Source organism: Rattus norvegicus, chromosome 12 (assembly GCF_021556685.1).
Source record: "Rattus norvegicus strain SHRSP/BbbUtx chromosome 12, alternate assembly SHRSP_T2T, whole genome shotgun sequence".
In the NCBI taxonomy this organism is placed as follows: Eukaryota; Metazoa; Chordata; class Mammalia; order Rodentia; family Muridae; genus Rattus; species Rattus norvegicus.
Window position 1 is genome coordinate 24598336 of NC_141545.1, and position 19025 is coordinate 24617360.

Sequence of the window (19025 nt, forward strand, 5' to 3'; positions counted from 1 at the left end):
TAATTGTTTTTACGATTTATTTATTTATTTATTTATTTCATGTATGTGGGTACACTGTTGCTGACTTCAGACATAACAGAAGAGATCATCGGATCCCATTACAGATGGTTGTGAGCTACCATGTGGTTGCTGGGAACTCAGGGCCTCTGAAAGAGCAGTCAGTGCTCTTAACCACTGAGCCATCTCTCTACCCCCTATAATTGTTTTATATTTTAAAGTTTGTCATATTTATAGCACATGGCCTCTATTCCCATTATTTGTTGTAGCACACCAACATTTATATATATATTCCTGTTACATGGTCAGTCTACATAAGGTTACTTGAATGTATGATATCATTACAAAAAAGCAGAACCAGTGAAAATGGAGAGTTTTCAAGCCCAGTTCCAGCAGATATACCTACAAAGCTATTTTTCCACCTAAAGTTCAGGAAACATTCTGAAAATGGTGAGGGAAATTCAGGAGAGCCAGAGGATTGGAAATTTTGTTGTAAGGTCAGGTCTCTTAGTAAAGTCAGAGCTACACAATCAAATTCTCACCAACACAACAGCTTAAACTAGAGCTGAAGAAGCACAGCTATAGATATGCCATGTGGTGATGTTCAGGATGCCTCCCACATACACAAGTAACCACGAGCAACTGGAAAAATCCTATGGAGGAAGATATAGTCTTGAGTGAAATGCACATCAATTAGTTATTAAATAGCAAAAGTTTTCCTGGAATACCTTTTGTCATGTATTTACTCACAGTGCACATTTCAGAAAATCATCAAAAGAGTGGCTTCGAGTTATGAGGACTTAGTAGGCATAGCTTGCACTAGAGTCTGCTATACCTTTGCAACTGTGCTCTGAGAAGACTATTGAAGAGTTTGGAGTTTCAAGATACAGAAGCCCTGAAATGTTATCAGGAGAGATTAACTGGCCGTTTGATTAGAGTTTGGCATATGAGAATGCCAAGGCAAAGAAATAGTGGGGGTCACACCCATTGGTTTTCAGAGGGCAGTAATGAGTGTATCGGGAAAGAGGTGTTTGGTCATTCATTTATCTTCTGTCAATGAGGCAGTGCTTTCTGTATTGTACATAGAACTTCAATTAGGCTGAATTCAATGGTAATGGCTATGTTATTTAATGTATAAATATTTAGATCAGGTAGAGTTCAGGCTATATCATGGAAAGTACTCACTGTTATCACTTCTAAGAGACAGAGAGGGAACTGAACCATCCCACAGCTCCCAGTTCCCAAATCCCATGGGGGAGAGAACTGAATTCCCAGAAGTGCAAACAATCCTGACACCTCGGGAGAGACCACCACTTCTGTCCACATCTGCCCACTTCTGCCCACTTCTGCCCACTTCTTCCCACATTCCCGGCCCAAGAGGAAACTGCATAGTGCCTCTGGATTCAGGAAGATAGAAGCAATCAGCAGCGGGAACCAGCTGGTTTCTGGCTGCGCAAGGAACTGAACTTAAGTGGTACCACAGCTCCCTGCACCCAAATCCTGTGGAGGAGAGAGCTGGACACTCAGAAGTGTGGACACTCCTGAGAACCAAGAGTCAATAAAACGTTTCTGCCCACATTCCTGACCCAAGAGGAAATTGCCTGGTGCCATCTGTGCCCTGTGGTCACAGGGATCTAGGAGCAGTCAGGGACAGGACCCTTCTGGTTTCTGCCTGTGCCAAGAACTGAATTGAAGTGATCCTACCGCCCCCTGTACCCAAGTCCCATGAGGGAGAGGGAGATGAACTCCCAGAGTGCAGACAATCCTGAGACCTCAGGAGAGTCTGACACTTCTGCCCACTTCTGCCCAATTCTTCACACATTCCCAGCCCAAGAGGGAACTTCATAGTGCCTCCGGATACAGGAAGATAGGAGCATCCAGCAGCAGGAAACGACTGGTTTCTGGCTGCATCTGGAAATGAACTGAACCAGTACCACAACTCCCTGCACCCAAATCCCGTGGAGGAGAAAGCTGGACACTCAGAAGCGCAGACACTCCTGAGAACCCAGAGTTGACAAATACTTTATGCCCACATTCCTGACCCAAGAGGAAATAGCCTAGTTCCATCTGTGACCAATGGTCACAGGGACTGAGGAGCAGTAAGGGTCAGGACACTTCCTGTTTCTACCTGTCCTGAGAGCTGAAAGCCAGTCACCAGGAGTGCCTACACACTTGAGAGAAGAGCTCTCTGTTCCCAGATCTGGCTTAAAGAAAACAGATCTACAAAAGTGCTGGGACACAGGCCAACAGGAGGGCCAAGACACTTTCAGAATCAGCAAGACAAATCAACACCAGAGACAACCACATGGCAAGAGGGAAGCACAGGAACATAAGCAACGGAAACCAAGGCTACCTCACATAATCATAGCCCAGTTCTCCCACCAAAGCAAAAACTGGATATCCAAACACATCAGAAAAGCAATATTCAGATTTAAAATTATGTTTTATGATGATAATGGAGGACTTTAATAAGGACATAAATAACTCCCTTAAAGAAATACAGGACAACACAAGTAAACAAGTAGAAGCCCTTAAAGACGAAACACAAAAATCCCTTTAAAAATCCCTTAAAGAATTACAGGAAAACACAACCAAACAGATGAAGGATATGGACAAAACCATCCAGGATTCAAAAATGGAAATAGAAACAATAAAAAAAGCACAAAGGGAGACAACTCTGCAGATAGAAAACCTAGGGAAGAGATCAGGAATCATAGATGCAAGCATCACCAACAGAATACAAGAGATAGAGGAGAGAATCTCGGGGGCAGAATATACCATAGAAAACATCAACACAACCATCAAAGATATTGTAAAAGGCAAAAAGCTCCTAACACAAAACATCCAAGAAATCCATAATAAGATCAAACCTAAGGATAATAAGTATGGAAGAGAGTGAAAACTCCCAACTTAAATATCTTCATCAACATTATAGAAGAAATTATTATAGTTTGGGTATGTTGTGCCTTCATTTTCATTAAATTGTAAAACATTAATTTCTTTCTTTATTTCTTTCTTGACCAAGTTATCATTGAGTAGTGAGTGCATTGTTCATCTTTCATGTGTATGTGGGCTTTCTGTTGTTTTGTTGTTATTGGAGACTTATCTTAGTCCATGGTGATCTGATAAAAAGCATGGTAGTATTTCAACCTTCTTGTTTCTGTTGAGGTCTGTTTATTTACCGATTTTATGGTCAATTCTGGAGAAAATACCATGGAGTGCTGAGAAAAAGGAATATTCTTTTGTTTTAGGATGAAAAGTTCTATACAGATGTTATATCCATTTGTTTCAGGACTTCTTAGTTTTTCTGTATATCTGTTTAGTTTCTGTTTCCATGAATTGTTCATTGATGAAAGTGGGCTGTTGAAGTCTCCCACTCTAATTGTGTAAGGTGCAATGTATGCTTTGAGCTTTTGTAAGGTTTCTTTTATGAATGGAGGTGTCATTGCATTTGGGGCATATATATTCAGAATTGAGAGTTCATCTTGGTGCATTTTTCCTTTGATGAAGTGTTCTTCTTTATATTTTTTGATAACTTTTGGTTGAAGGTTGATTTTATTCCTTGTTAGAATGGCTACTCCACCTTTTTTCTTGGGACAACTTGCTTGGAAATTTGTTTTCTTTCCTTTTCATCTGAGGTAGTGTCTGTCACCAAGGTGTGTTTCCTGTATGCAGCAAAATGCTGTGTCCTCTTTGTGTATCCAGTCTGATATTCTATGTCTTTTATTGGGGAACTGAGTCCATTGATGTTTATAGATATTAGGGACCAATGAGCGCTATTTCCTATTATTTTTGATGTTTTTGGATATCTTCTTTTGGGTTAATGAAAAAAAGATAACGTTCACGCTTTTACTGGTGTGCAGTTTCCCTCCTTGTATTGGGATTTTCCACCTGTTATCATTTGTTGAGCTGGATTTGTGGAAAGATATTGTGTAAATTTGGTTTTGTCTATCTTCATTTCTCTATGTTTGTTAATTGAGAGTTTTGGTGGATACACTAGCCTGGGCTGGCATTTGTGTTCTTTTAGGGTTTCCATGATATCTGTCCAGGATCTTCTGGCTTTCATAGTCTCTGTTGAAAAGTCTAGTGTAATTCTGATAGGTCTGCCTTTAAAAGTTACTTGCCCTTTTAACCTTACTGTTTGTAATACTCTTTGTTTTGTTCATTTGGTGTTTTGACTCTTATGTGACAGGAGGTATTTCTTTTCTGATCCAATCTATTTGGAGTTCTGTAGGCTTCTTGTATTTTTGCGGGCATCTCTTTCTTTAGATTAAGGACATTTTCTTCCATAATTTTGTTGAAGATATTTATTTGCCTTTGAACTTGGAATCTTTTCTCTCCTCTTTTTTTTTTAATGGGGGAACATGTACTTTTTTATTGGACTTTTTTAAAGAAACGAACTCTCTTCATTAACCATATCCTGAACTTGATAATCCCCCTATCTCATCTGTTGTGGTTACCTTCCTTTTTCATTCACATTTTAGCCTCTCTAAGAGTAGAAAGTCATTTATCCTTTTTATTACTTTACAATTATAATTAACAATACTTTTAACACTTTACAAAATGAAAGCTAATCATGCAACCCTTTGTGCCCTACATTAAACTAAATATGTCACAATCCACAGGTAAATGGCAATTATGTTTGCCACTTGTATCTATGTACATTTTTTATTTTTTTCCATCTTTATTAAATTGGGTATTTCTTATTTACATTTCAAATGTGATTCCCCTTCCCAGTTTCCAGGCCAACATCCCCCTTCCCTTCCCCCTCCCCCTCCCCTTCTATATGGGTGTTCCCCTCCCCATCCTCCCCCCTATCGCCCTCCCCACAACAATCATGTTCAGTAGGGGTTCAGTCTTGGCAGGACCAAGGGTTTCCCCTTCCACTGGTGCCCTTACAAGGCCATTCATTGCTATCTATGCAATTGGAGTCAAGGGTCAGTCCATGTATAGTCTTTGGGTAGTGGCTTTGTCCCTGGAAGCTCTGGTTGGTTGGCATTGTTGTTCATATAGCTCTCTTCTATACCATTATCCTTACATTTTATCTTCTCATTGTGTCCTAGATTTTCTGGATGTTTTGGGATAGAAGTTTTTTCATTTTACATTTACTCTGATGGTTGTGTCACTGGTTTCTATGACATCTTCTGCCCCGGAGATTCTCTCTTCTATCACTTATATTTTGTTGGTAATGCTTGCTTGCATCTATAACTCCTGATCTCTTTCCTTGGTTTTCAGTCTCCAGGTTTGTCTCCCTTTGTGATTTCTTTATTGTTTCTAGTTCCATTTTTAGATCATGGATGGTTTTATTCAATTCCTTCACCTGTTTGATTGATTTTTGTGTTTCTTCCTTAAGGGTTTCTACCCGTTTCCCTGTGTTGTCCTATATTTCTTTTTTTTAATAACTTGAGTATTTCTTATTTACATTTCAATAGTTTTAGCTATCCTGGGTTTTTTGTTATTCCAGATGAATTTGCAAATTGTTCTGTCTAACTCTTTGAAGAATTGGATTGGTATTTTGATAGGGATTGCATTGAATCTGTAGATCGCTTTTGGTAAAATGGCCATTTTTACTATATTAATCCTGCCAATTCATGAGCATGGGAGATCTTTCCATCTTCTGAGGTCTTCTTCAGTTTCTGTCTTCAGAGGCTTGAAGTTCTTATTCTACAGATCTTTTTACTTGCTTGGTTAAAGTCACACCGAGGTACTTTATATTATTTGGGACTATTATGAAGGGTGTCATTTCCCTAATTTCTTTCTCAGCTTGTTTCTCTTTGTGTAGAGGAAGGCTACTGATTTATTTGAGTTAATTTTATACCCAGCCACTTTGCTGAAGTTGTTTATCAGCTTTAGTAGTTGTCCTATATTTCTTTAAGGGAGTTATTTATGTCTGTCTTAAAGGCCTCTAACATCATCATGAGTTGTGACCTCAAATGAAAACCTTGCTTTTCTCGTATGTTGAGGTATCCACGGCTTGTTGTCGTGGAGGGACTAGGTTCTGATGGTGTCAAGTGTCCTTGATTTCTGTTGCTTAGGTTCCTGCACTTGAGTCTCACCATCTGGTTTACTTGTCTCTGGAGTTAACTTGTCTTGCTGTCTCTGAAAGTGGCTCCCCCTCCTTTAAACCTGTGTGTCAGCACTCCTGAAGACTGGCTTTCTCCCATCGGGAGCTGGGTACAAAAAACTGTGGGACCAGGTCAGCACTGGGCACAGGCAGAAACTGGAAGGGAACTGTTCAAGAATGCTCCTCAGTTCCTGTGTCCTGAGGCCTCCAGGTGGGTTCCCCTTGGACCAGGAATGTGAGTAGAAATGAAGGTCTCACCTGTGCTCTCAGGAGTATCAACACTTCTGGAAGACCATCTTTCTCCCAGTGGGATCTAGATTTGTTTTAGAATAAATTTCCTACTCCTCACATGACTTCCCAGAAAGATGTTCTCCCTCTCCAAGATGTATCAAAACTCAATCAAATTTAATGTCTCTCCTAAAACTTCTTGTGTGCCTCTCTACATTGTGTGCTCTCTTGTGTGCTCTTTGTGACATTCTCTCGGGAATTTTTCTATATCCATTTCCTGTAACCTGGTGGATTTTCCTCCTCTTGACCTAGCTTTAACTTCATTTACTCTTGTTCATGGTAAGAAGATTTACAGAAGTGTAGTGGACATATTATAACACTTGATTATTTATAAAACTGCGAGAACTATACAATTAGAAAAAGAAAGAATTTTTCACAAGGGGTGCTGACTTAACTGTATGTCTACATTTAGAAGAAGGCAAATAGATACATATTTATCACCCTACACAAAACTCGAGTTCAAGTGGATCAAATGTCTCAACATAAAACCTGATACACTAAATCTAATAAATCAGAAATTAGTGAGCCTTGAACTCATTGGTACAGGAGAAATCTTCCTAAGCAGAATACATATGGTCCAGGCACAAAAATCAATAATTAATAAATAGGACCTTGGGTCGGGGATTTAGCTCAGTGGTAGAGCATTTGCCTAGCAAATGCAAGGCCCTGGGTTCAGTCCTCAGCTCCAAAAATAAATAAATAAATAAATAAATAAATAAATAAATAAATAAATAAATAAATAAAACCTCATGAAACTGACTGCTTCTGTAAGCCAGAGGACACCAAAATAGGACAAAACAACAGCCTACAGATTGAATGAAGAACTTTACCAACTCTTCATCTAAGAGAGGGTTAATATCCAAAATATATAAAGAACTCAAATTTAGAAACATGAAATAATCCAAATATAAAATGGAATATAGAGGTAAACAGAAAATTCTCAGCAGAGGAAGATCGAATGGATAAGAAACACTTAAAGAAATGCTTAGCATCCCTACTCATCAGTGAAATGCAAAGTGAAACAACTCTGAGATTCTGCCTCACACACATCAGAATGGATAAAATAAAAAACTCAAGTGACAACAATTTCTGGCAAGGATGTGTAGCAAGAGAAATACACCTCCATTGCTGGCAGGAGTACAAACTTGTGGAAATCAATTTGGTAGTATTTCAGAAAATTGGCAATAATTCTACTTCAAGACCAGACTTCTGCTCCTATGCATATACACAAAAGGTGCTCTACCACCCCATAAGGATACTTGCTTAACTATGTTCGTAGCAGCTTTCTTCACAATAACCACAAACTGTAAACAACACCAGATTTCCCTCAACTCGAGAAAGGATAAATAATATATGGCTGATTTGTACAATGGTGTACTACTCAACTGTTAAAATGAAGTTACAACATACCCAAGCTTATGGGACACAATGGAAGCTGTGCTAAGAGGAAAACTCATAGCTCTGAATGCCTGCAGAAAGAAACAGGAGAGAGCATATATCAGCAGCTTGACAGCACACCTAAAAGATCTAGAACAAAAAGAAGTATATACACCCAGGAGGAGTAGATGGCAGGAAATTACCAAGCTCATAGCTGAAATCGAACATGTAGAAACAAAAAGGACTATACAAAGAAACAACAGAACCAAAAGCTGGTTTTTTGAGAAAATCAACAAGATAGATAAACCCTTAGCCAGACTAAGCAGAGGACACAGAGAGTGTGTCCAAATTAACAAATCAGAAATGAAAAGGGACACATACCTACAGAATCAGAGGAAATTCAAAAAATCATCACCTCCTACTACAAAAGCCTATATTCAACAAAACTTGAAAATCTGCATGAAATGGACAATTTACTAGACAGATACCAGGTACCAAAGTTAAATCAGGAAGAGATAAACAATTTAAACAACCCCATAACTACTAAAGAAATAGAAGCAGTAATTAAAGGTCTCCCAACAAAAAAGAGCCCAGGTCCAGATGGGTTCAGTGCAGAATTCTATCAGACCTTCATAGGAGAACTCATACCAATATTATCCAAACTTTTCCACAAAATTGAAACATATGGAGTGCTACCAAATTCCTTCTATGAAGCCACAATTACTCTTATACCTAAACCACACAAAGACCCAATAAAGAAAGAGAACTTCAGACCAATCTCCCTTATAAATATCGATGCAAAAATACTCAATAAAATTTTGGCAAACCGAATCAAAGAGCACATCAAATCAATCATCCAACATTGTGAAGTAGTCTTCATCCCAGGCATGCAGGGATGCTTTAATATATGGAAAATCATCAACGTAATCCACTATATAAACAAACTGAAAGATAAAAACCACATGAACATTTCATTAGATGCTGAGAAAGCATTCTACAAAATTCAACACCCCTTCATGATAAAAGTCCTGAAAAGAATAAGAATTCAAGGCCCATACCTAAACACAGTAAAAGCTATATACAGCGAACCAGTAGCTAACATTAAACTGAATGGAGAGAAACTTGAAGCAATCCCACTAAAATCAGGGACTAGACAAGGCTGCCCACTCTCTCCCTACTTACTTAATATAGTTCTTGAAATTCTAGCCAGAGCAATCAGACAACAAAAGGACATCAAGGGGATACAGATTGGAAAAGAAGAAGGCAAAATATCACTATTTGCAGATGATATGATAGTATATTTAAGTGATCCCGAAAGTTCCACCAGAGAACTGCTAAACCTGATAATAAAAAAAAACCTTCAGCAAAGTGGCTGGGTATAAAATTAACTCAAATAAATCTCTACACAAAAGAGAAACCAGCCGAGAAAGAAATTAGGGAAATGACACCCTTCATAATAGTCCCAAATAAAGGGGTTGGGGATTTAGCTCAGTGGTAGAGCGCTTGCCTAGGAAGCGCAAGACCCTGGGTTCGGTCCCCAGCTCCGAAAAAAAAGAACCAAAAGAAAAAAAAACACCAAAACACATAATAGTCCCAAATAGTATAAAATACCTCAGTGTGACGTTAACCAAGCAAGTAAAAGATCTATACAATAAGAACGTCAAGCTGTGTTTACCGGAAGTCCCACACCCGCGGATCCCGGCCCGCAGCAGCTCTCTGCTCCCAAACCCCGTGGGAGAGAGACCTCACCGCCTGATCAGGTGGGCACTCCTGAGGCTGCAGAGCGGAGGAGACCACCAACACTGCCCACCCCTGCCCACATCCCTGGCCCAAGAGGCAACTGTATAAGGCCTCTGGGTTCCCGTAGGGGAGGGCCCAGGAGCGGCAGGATCCCTGCGCCTGAGACACCACCAGAACCTGAAGGAAACAGACGGGATAAACAGTTCTCTGCACCCAAATCCCGTGGGAGGGAGAGCTAAACCTTCAGAGAGGCGGACACGCCTGGGAAACCAGAAGAGACTTCACTCTGTGCACATCCAGACGCCAGAGGAAAACACCAAACGCCATCTGGAACCCTGGTGCACGGAGGCTCCCGGAAAGAGCGGCGCAGATCTTCCTGGTTGCTGCCGCCGCGGAGAGGACTTAGGCAGTACCCCACGAGCAAACTTGAGCCTTGGAACCACAGATAGGACCAACTTTTCCCCTGCAAGAAACCTGCCTGGTGAACTCAAGACACAGGCCCACAGGAACAGCTGAAGACCTGTAGAGAGGAAAAACTACACGCCCGAAAGCAGAACACTCTGTCCCCATAACTGGCTGAAAGAAAACAGGAAAACAGGTCTACAGCACTCCTGACACACAGGCTTATAGGACAGTCTAGCCACGGTCAGAAATAGCAGAACAAAGTAACACTAGAGATAATCTGATGGCGAGAGGCAAGCGCAGGAACCCAAGCAACAGAAACCAAGACTACATGGCATCATTGGAGCCCAATTCTCCCACCAAAGCAAACACTGAATATCCAAACACACCAGAAAAGCAAGATCTAGTTTCAAAATCATATTTGATCATGATGCTGGAGGACTTCAAGAAAGACGTGAAGAAATCCCTTAGAGAACAAGTAGAAGCCTACAGAGAGGAATCGCAAAAATCCCTGAAAGAATTCCAGGAAAACACAATCAAACAGTTGAAGGAATTAAAAATGGAAATAGAAGCAATCAAGAAAGAACACATGGAAACAACCCTGGACATAGAAAATCAAAAGAAAAGACAAGGAGCTGTAGATACAAGCTTCACCAACAGAATACAAGAGATGGAAGAGAGAATCTCGGGAGCAGAAGATTCCATAGAAATCATTGACTCAACTGTCAAAGATAATGTAAAGCGGAAAAAGCTACTGGTCCAAAACATACAGGAAATCCAGGACTCAATGAGAAGATCAAACCTAAGGATAATAGGTATAGAAGAGAGTGAAGACTCCCAGCTCAGAGGACCAGTAAATATCTTCAACAAAATCAGAGAAGAAAACTTCCCTAACCTAAAAAAAGAGATACCCATAGGCATTCAAGAAGCCTACAGAACTCCAAATAGATTGGACCAGAAAAGAAACACCTCCCGTCACATAATTGTCAAAACACCAAACGCACAAAATAAAGAAAGAATATTAAAAGCAGTAAGGGAAAAAGGTCAAGTAACATATAAAGGCAGACCTATCAGAATCACACCAGACTTTTCACCAGAAACTATGAAGGCCAGAAGATCCTGGACTGATGTCATACAGACCCTAAGAGAACACAAATGCCAGCCCAGGTTACTGTATCCTGCAAAACTCTCAATTAACATAGATGGAGAAACCAAGATATTCCATGACAAAACCAAATTTACACAATATCTTTCTACAAATCCAGCACTACAAAGGATAATAAAGGGTAAAGCCCAACATAAGGAGGCAAGCTATACCCTAGAAGAAGCAAGAAACTAATCGTCTTGGCAACAAAACAAGGAGAATGAAAGCACACAAACATAACCTCACATCCAAATATGAATATAACAGGAAGCAATAATCACTATTCCTTAATATCTCTCAATATCAATGGCCTCAACTCCCCAATAAAAAGACATAGATTAACAAACTGGATACGCAATGAGGACCCTGCATTCTGCTGCCTACAGGAAACACACCTCAGAGACAAAGGCAGACACTACCTCAGAGTGAAAGGCTGGAAAACAACTTTCCAAGCAAATGGTCAGAAGAAGCAAGCTGGAGTAGCCATTCTAATATCAAATAAAATCAATTTTCAATTAAAAGTCATCAAAAAAGATAAGGAAGGACACTTCATATTCATCAAAGGAAAAATCCACCAAGATGAACTCTCAATCCTCATCTTCGGTTGGTTTATATACAAGTGTGCAATTTCTAGGCTTGAAAGTAAAATGATGCTATCTGGTGCTGGATAGAGGAGCCTTATTTTTTATTATGGCAGCTTGCTATTTTTGTAATATGGTGATTTGGTTGAACACATTAAAGTACAGTAGTAACTGATCTCCCCCTCTTCCTGGATGAGTGAGATGATTAAATGTTGATGTCAGCATCCATGAGCATATTCAGATGAGCTTCTGCTTCTGTTGAAAAGGATGCTGTGTTTGATTGTGGTCCGAAGCTTTGAAGCACTACTTGGCATCTCCTTCCTTGGAGGTCTCACTGTTTAAACATAACAGATTTGATAGCTTGTTGGTAAGGTGAGGTCCAGCTTGTCTCCACTAGGTCATCTTCATGTGAATCCGGTGGTTATATGGTTTTGTTCTAGGGATATTTCATTTTTTTAATAACGGTTTTAGCTGACATTCATGGAGAGAATGAATCCTTAGAAGTGTGCCACTAGTGAAAGGAAATCCTGTCTAGAGTATGTTTCTTTACAAAGTTGTGTCACACCATCCTTTGGGCCCTCTGCTGGAAAAGTAGAATCAAGTCTCAAATAATGCCTTTTAAATTGTATCCTCTAGTATTATAGATGTAGGACAGTACTGTATCATACCTCTGTGGATGTAAAATAGCTTGTACCTGCTTTATGATACGTAGTAGTGACCGTGCTTTATCAGAGCTGTTTTTAATGATGTTGCTCAGAATGTTTTCTTTCCAGATGATGATTGAGAAGCTAATTTAAAAAAAAATGGTTCCAGGTACCACAAGAGTAACAGAACTGTGCTGTTTTCTCGGGTTTTGTTTTTTTACTTTTTTTTTTTAATGGAGTGTGCTGGATGTCTCTACAGTTTTGTTCAGATGACTGCAGAACCTGGAAAAGCTGTTGCTGCTGTTGATGCATAACACACTGCTATTATTGGTCTTTTTATATAAATATAAATATATATATACAGATATATAATTTGAATTTTTTGAAACTTTAGCTGTGCTGTCAACTTCGGAAAAAAGTATCCCCGTTTACTGTGTTGAGTTGGCACTGTACAGAAATTAACAGCCATATTGGTCTAGAAATGTTGAACTTAAGTTTTTTTCCATTTGTACAGGGGTAACACACTGTATTAAATATGTAAGGTCTTATATACGTGGGTTTGATTACAAAAACTAATAAAGTATTCTCTAAATAAAAAAAAAAAGAACGTCAAGCCTCTGAAGTAAGAAACTGAAGAAGAGCCTAGAAGATGGAAAGATCTCCCATGCTCATGGATTGGCAAGATTAATATAGTAAAAATGGCCATTTTACCAAAAGCGATCTACAGATTCAATGCAATCCCCATCAAAATACCAATCCAATTCTTCAGAGAGTTAGACAGAACAATTTGCAAATTCATCTGGAATAACAAAAAACCCAGGAGAACTAAAACTATCCTCAACAATAAAAGGACTTCAGGGGGAATCACTATCCCTGAACTCAAGCAGTATTACAGAGCAATAGTGATAAAAACTGCATGGTATTGGTACAGAGACAGAAAGATAGATCAATGGAATAGAAATGAAGACCCAGAATTGAACCCACACACCTATGGTGACTTGATTTTTGACAAAGGAGCCAAAACCATCCAATGGAAAAAAAGATAGCATTTTCAGCAAATGGTGCTGGTTCAACTGGAGGTCAACATGTAGAAGAATGCAGATCGGTCCATGCTTATCTCCCTGTACAAAGCTTAAGTCGAAGTGGATCAAGGACCTCCACATCAAACCAGATACACTCAAACTAATAGAAGAAAAAATGGCGAAGCATCTCGAACACATGGGTACTGGAGAAAATTTCCTGAACAAAACACCAATGGCTTATGCTCTAAGATCAGGAATCGACAAATGGGATCTCATAAAACTGCAAAGCTTCTGTAATTCAAAGGAAACTGTGGTTAGGACAAAACACAAACAACAGATTGGGAAAAGATCTTTACCAATCCTACAACAGATAGAGGGCTTATATTCAAAATATACAAAGAACACAAGAAGTTAGACCACAGGGAGAGAAATAACCCTACTTAAAAATGGGGTGCAGAGCTGAACAAAGAATTCACAGGTGAGGAATGCTGAATGGCTGAGAAACACCTAAAGAAATGTTCAGGGATTGGGGATTTAGCTCAGTGGTAGAGCGCTTGCCTAGGAAGCACAAGGCCCTGGGTTCGGTCCCCAGCTCCGAAAAAAAAAGAACCAAAAAAAAAAAAAAAGAAATGTTCAACATCTTTAGTCATAAGGGAAATGCAAATCAACACAACCCTAAGATTTCACCTCACACCAGTGAGAATGGCTAAGATCAAAAATTCAGGTGAAAGCAGATGCTGGCGAGGATGTGGAGAAAGAGGAACATTCCTCCATTGTTGGTGGAATTGCAGACTGGTACAACCATTCTGGAAGTCAGTCTGGATGTTCCTCAGAAAATTGGACATTGAACTACCTGAGGACCCACCTATACTTCTCTTCAGCATATACCCAAAAGATGCCCCAACATATAACAAAGACACGTGCTCCACTATGCTCATAGCAACCTTATTTATAATAGCCAGAAGCTGGAAAGAACCCAGATGCCCTTCAACAGAGGAATGGATACAGAAAATGTGGTACATCTACACAATGGAATATTGCTGAGCTATCAAAAACAATGACTTTATGAAATTCTTAGGCAAATGGTTGGAACTGGAAAATATCATCCTGAGTGAGGTAACCCAATCACAGAAAAACATACATGGTATGCACTCATTGATAAGTGGCTGTTAGCCCAAATGCTTGAATTACCCTAGATGCACAGAACACATGAAACTCAAGAAGGATGACCAAAATTCCAATGCTTCACTCCTTCTTTAAAAGGGAAACAAGAATACCCTTGGGAGGGAATAGGGAGGCAAAGTTTAGAACAGAGGCAGAAGGAACACCCATTCAGAGCCTGCCCCACATGGGGCCCATACATATACAGCCACCAAACTAGATAAGATGGATGAAGCAAAGCAGGCTGACAGGAACCGGATGTAGATGTCTCCTGAGAGACACACCCAGAATACAGCAAATACATAGGCGAATGCCATCATTAAACCACTGAACTGAGAATGGGACCCCCGTTGAAGGAATCTTAGAAAGGACTGGAAGAGCTTGAAGGGCCTTGAGACCCCATATGAACAACAATGCCAACCAACCAGAGCTTCCAGGGACTAAGCACTACCCAAAGACTATACATGGACTGACCCTGGACTCTGACCTCATAGCTAGCAATGAATAGCCTAGTAAGAGCACCAGTGGAAGGGGAAGTCCTTGGTCCTGCCAAGACTGAACCCCCAGTGAACGTGATTTTTTTGGGGAGGGCAATAATGTGGGGAGGATGGGGAGGGGAACACCCATATCGAAGGGGAGGTGGAGTGGTTAGGGGATGTTGGCCTGGAAACTGGGAAGGGGAATAACAATCGAAATGTAAATAAGAAATATTCAAGTTAATAAAAATGGAAAAAAAACTGATGGCCCTGGCCTCCTTGCAGACCCTGGATTCCCAATCCATCTCTAACTGTGTCCAGCAACACAGACCTTGTTTCCCCAGCCACAGAACGGTGTCCTGCAGTTTCCCATAGCCCAACACCAACATAAGTGCATGGTGGGTAAATGTAGTCAAATTTCCCATGTCGTGCCTCCCTGAGCAGCCCAAGCTCTGTGGCAGATTGGACCCAAGACACCAATAACACTACAGGTCCCCTCGTTTTGTCTGAACACAAAGAAGAGCTGAGAGGCAGGATGGAGAACCAGCATGGCTGACACATTGACACAGTTCCTTCATCTACAGGTCAGCAGGGTAAAGCCTAAACTCCAGCCAGGTGGGCACCTGTCATACCAAGGGTCAGCTCAGAGGCTGTTGGGAAGTTTATTATGAGAGGCATGTAAGGGAGCCAGAGAGAGGATTCAGTCAGAAACTTGGGCCTCCATGCCAGAGGTTTTCCATGGAGATCTCTGGTCTGGCTAGGTTGGCAGGTCCAGGAGAAAGGAGGAGAAGGTGTTGTTCTGCCTCCGTTTCAGGCCAGGGTTAGCCAGCAGGAGATGGACTAGCCAGCTAGAGGTAAAGGAGGGTTTCTGGCAGTGATTTTGAGAGAGCAGATCTCTTCCCCAAGAGGTGGTGTTACAACTCTTACGACAGAAGCTCTCAGATGACAGAGTGATTATTGCACACCTTTACTTCTGAACATGACAGTTTTGTAGATGGTGACCTCATCAACATATTCAGGGTCATGGTTCTGCCTCTACGACTGATCTGTCTTGAGCCCACATGACCTCTGGTCACCTCCTCACCTGTGGAAGAGGTGCTTGGAGCATTGCTCTGCATGACTTAGTCTGTCTCAAACCTCTCTACAGGGTTTGTGGGGAGGTTCAGATAGTGACACCCTCATCTGGGAGGCTGACAATACACCTGACATACCTTTCAGGGTCTGCCAGGGGATTCAACTGTCTCAACCGTGAATCAGGGTAACTTTCACTGCCTGCTGCTCACAAGAAATGCATGGTACATAGGTAAGTGGACCTGAGTTTGATGGATCTGGAACTCACACATTATAAGCTATAGATGTGGCAGGCATTTGCAATCCCAGCTCTGGTCAAACAAGAGACAGGCAGAGTCATGGCTCGTCTACCCATCTAGTCTAGAAGAATTGGTGAATTCCAGTCCGAAAATAGAGCATGTCTTTTAAAATGATGGGGATTGCTGATGGCGATAAATCACAGACATAATATTTTCTAAATTTATTTGAAGGAAAGTATTTCAACTTACATATTAATGGAAAAACAGTATTATGTGCCAATGAGATATCTCAGTGGGAAATGGAGACTACTGCCTAGCTCAATGATGTGGGTGTGATTCCTGGGAACCCAAATGATACACAGAAAAAACTGACTCTGGACAATTGTCTTCTGCCTCTCAGGGTTACCTACAGCTACTGGTGAGACACTGTTTGTTTGTCCCCAGCGAACAGACCTCCAGGTGGCAGGTTCTCTCACCAGGGAGGAAAAGTTACATCAAAGTAGTAATTGGTTATCTCACATGAGCATCCTACACTTTCAAATTCTTATTCCTAGGAATCAGAACATCATGGCTGCAGGAAATGAAAATGGAAATGGAAAACTAAAGAAAGCACAAAGGGAGACAACCCTAATAGAAAACCTAAAGAAGAGACAAGGAGCCATAGATACAAGCATCACCAACAGAATACAAGAGATAGAAGAGAGAATCTCAGGGGCAGAAGATACCATAGAAAACATCAACACAACTGTCAAAGATAATGTAAAACACAAAACGCTTCTAGCCCAAAACATAAAGGAAATCCAGGACAAAATGAGAAGATGAAAACTAAGAATAATAAGTATAGAAGAGAGTGAAGACTCCCAATTAAAGGGCCAATAAATATATTCAACAAAATCATAGAAGAAAACTTCCCTAACCTAAAGAGATGCCCATAAACATACAAGAAGCCTACAGAACTCCAAATAGATTGGACCAGAAGAAAAATTCCTCCTGTCACATATACTTAAAACACCAAGTGCACAAAACAAAGAAAGTATATTAAAAGCAGTAAGGAAAAAAGGTCAAGTGACATATAAAGGCAGACCTATAAGAATTACACCAGACTTCTCACCAAAGACTATGAAAGTCAGAAGATCCTGAACAGATGTCATACAGACCCTAAAAGAACACAAATGCCAGCCCAAGTTACTGTATCCAGAAAACTCTCAATTAACATCGATGGAGAAATCAAGATATTCCATAACAAAACCAAATTTACACAATATCTTTCTATAAATCCAGCCCTACAAAGGATAACAGATGGAAAATGCCAACATAAGGAGAGAAAGTACACCATACAGAAGCAAGAATATAATTTCCTTGAAATGAATCTAAAAGAGAGACAAACAAACATAATTCCACCTCTAACAACGAAAATGACAGGAAGCGACAATCACTATTCCTTAATATCTCTCAAAATCAACAGACTCAATTCCCCTATAAAAAGACATAGACTAATAGACGGGATACATAAGGAGGACCCAGCATTTTGCTGAATGCAGGAATCACACCTCAGAGACAAAAACAGACACTACCTCAGAGTAAATGGCTACAAAACAACTTTCCAAGCAAATGGCCCAAAGAAAAAAACTTGAGGAGAGAGAGCTAACCGCCCAGACAGGTGGGCACTCCTGAGACTGCAGGGCAGGGGAGGCCACCAGTACTGCCCACCCTTGCACACATCCCTGGCCCAAGAGGAAACTGTATAGGGCCTCTAGGAACAGGAAGATAGGGATACTCAACGCTGTGGTCCAGACACAACCCCGGATCTGAAGGGACCTGGGCAAACAGCTTCCTGCACCCAAATCCCCTGGGAGAGAGAGATAGACTTTCAGAGGGGCAGACACACCTGTGAGGCCAGAGGAGACTACTCTCTGCCCACATTTCTGACTCTAGAGGAAAATGCCTGGTGCCATCTGGGCCCCAAGTGCACAGGGTCCCAAGCGAAAGTGGGGCAGGCCCTTCTGGTTGCTGCCCTTATGGAGAGCTGAAATCCAGGCTTTGAGAAGGGACTCCAGGCCTGAGACCAGAGGTAAGACCAACTTTTCTGCTCCAAGTGACCTGCCTGGTGGACTGAGGACACATGCCCACAGGAACAACTGAAGACCAGTAGACACAGGAATGACTACACACCTGAAAGAAGAACACTCTGTGCCCATAACTGGCTGAAAGAAAACAGGAAAACAGGTCTACAGCACACCTGACACACAGGCCTATAGGACGGTCTAACCATTGTCAGAAAGAGCAGAACAAGGTAACACCAGAGACAACCTAATGGCAAGAGGCAAGCACAGGAAGCCAAGCAAAAGAAACCAGGACTAAATGGCATCATTGGAGCCCAATTTTCCCATCAAAGAAAACACTGAATATCCAAACACATCAGAAAAGCAAGATCTGGATATAAAATGCCATTTGATCATGATGATGGAGGACTTCAAGAAAGACATAAAGAACTCCCTTAGAGAAATGCAGGAAAACACAAATAAATAAGCAGAAGCCTATAGAGAGGAAATGCAAAAATCCCTGAAATAATTACAGGAAAACACAGTCAAACAGGTGAAGGAATTAAAACTTGAAATAGAAGCAATAAAGAAAGCACAAAAGGAGACAATCCTGGATATAGAAATCCAAAGGAAGAGGCAAGGAGCCATAGATACAAGAATCACCAACAGAATGCAAGAGATAGAAGAGAGAGTCTCAGGAGCAGAAGATTCCATAGAAATCATCGAAAGAACTGTCAAAGACAATATAAAATGGAAAAAGATACTGACCCAAAATAT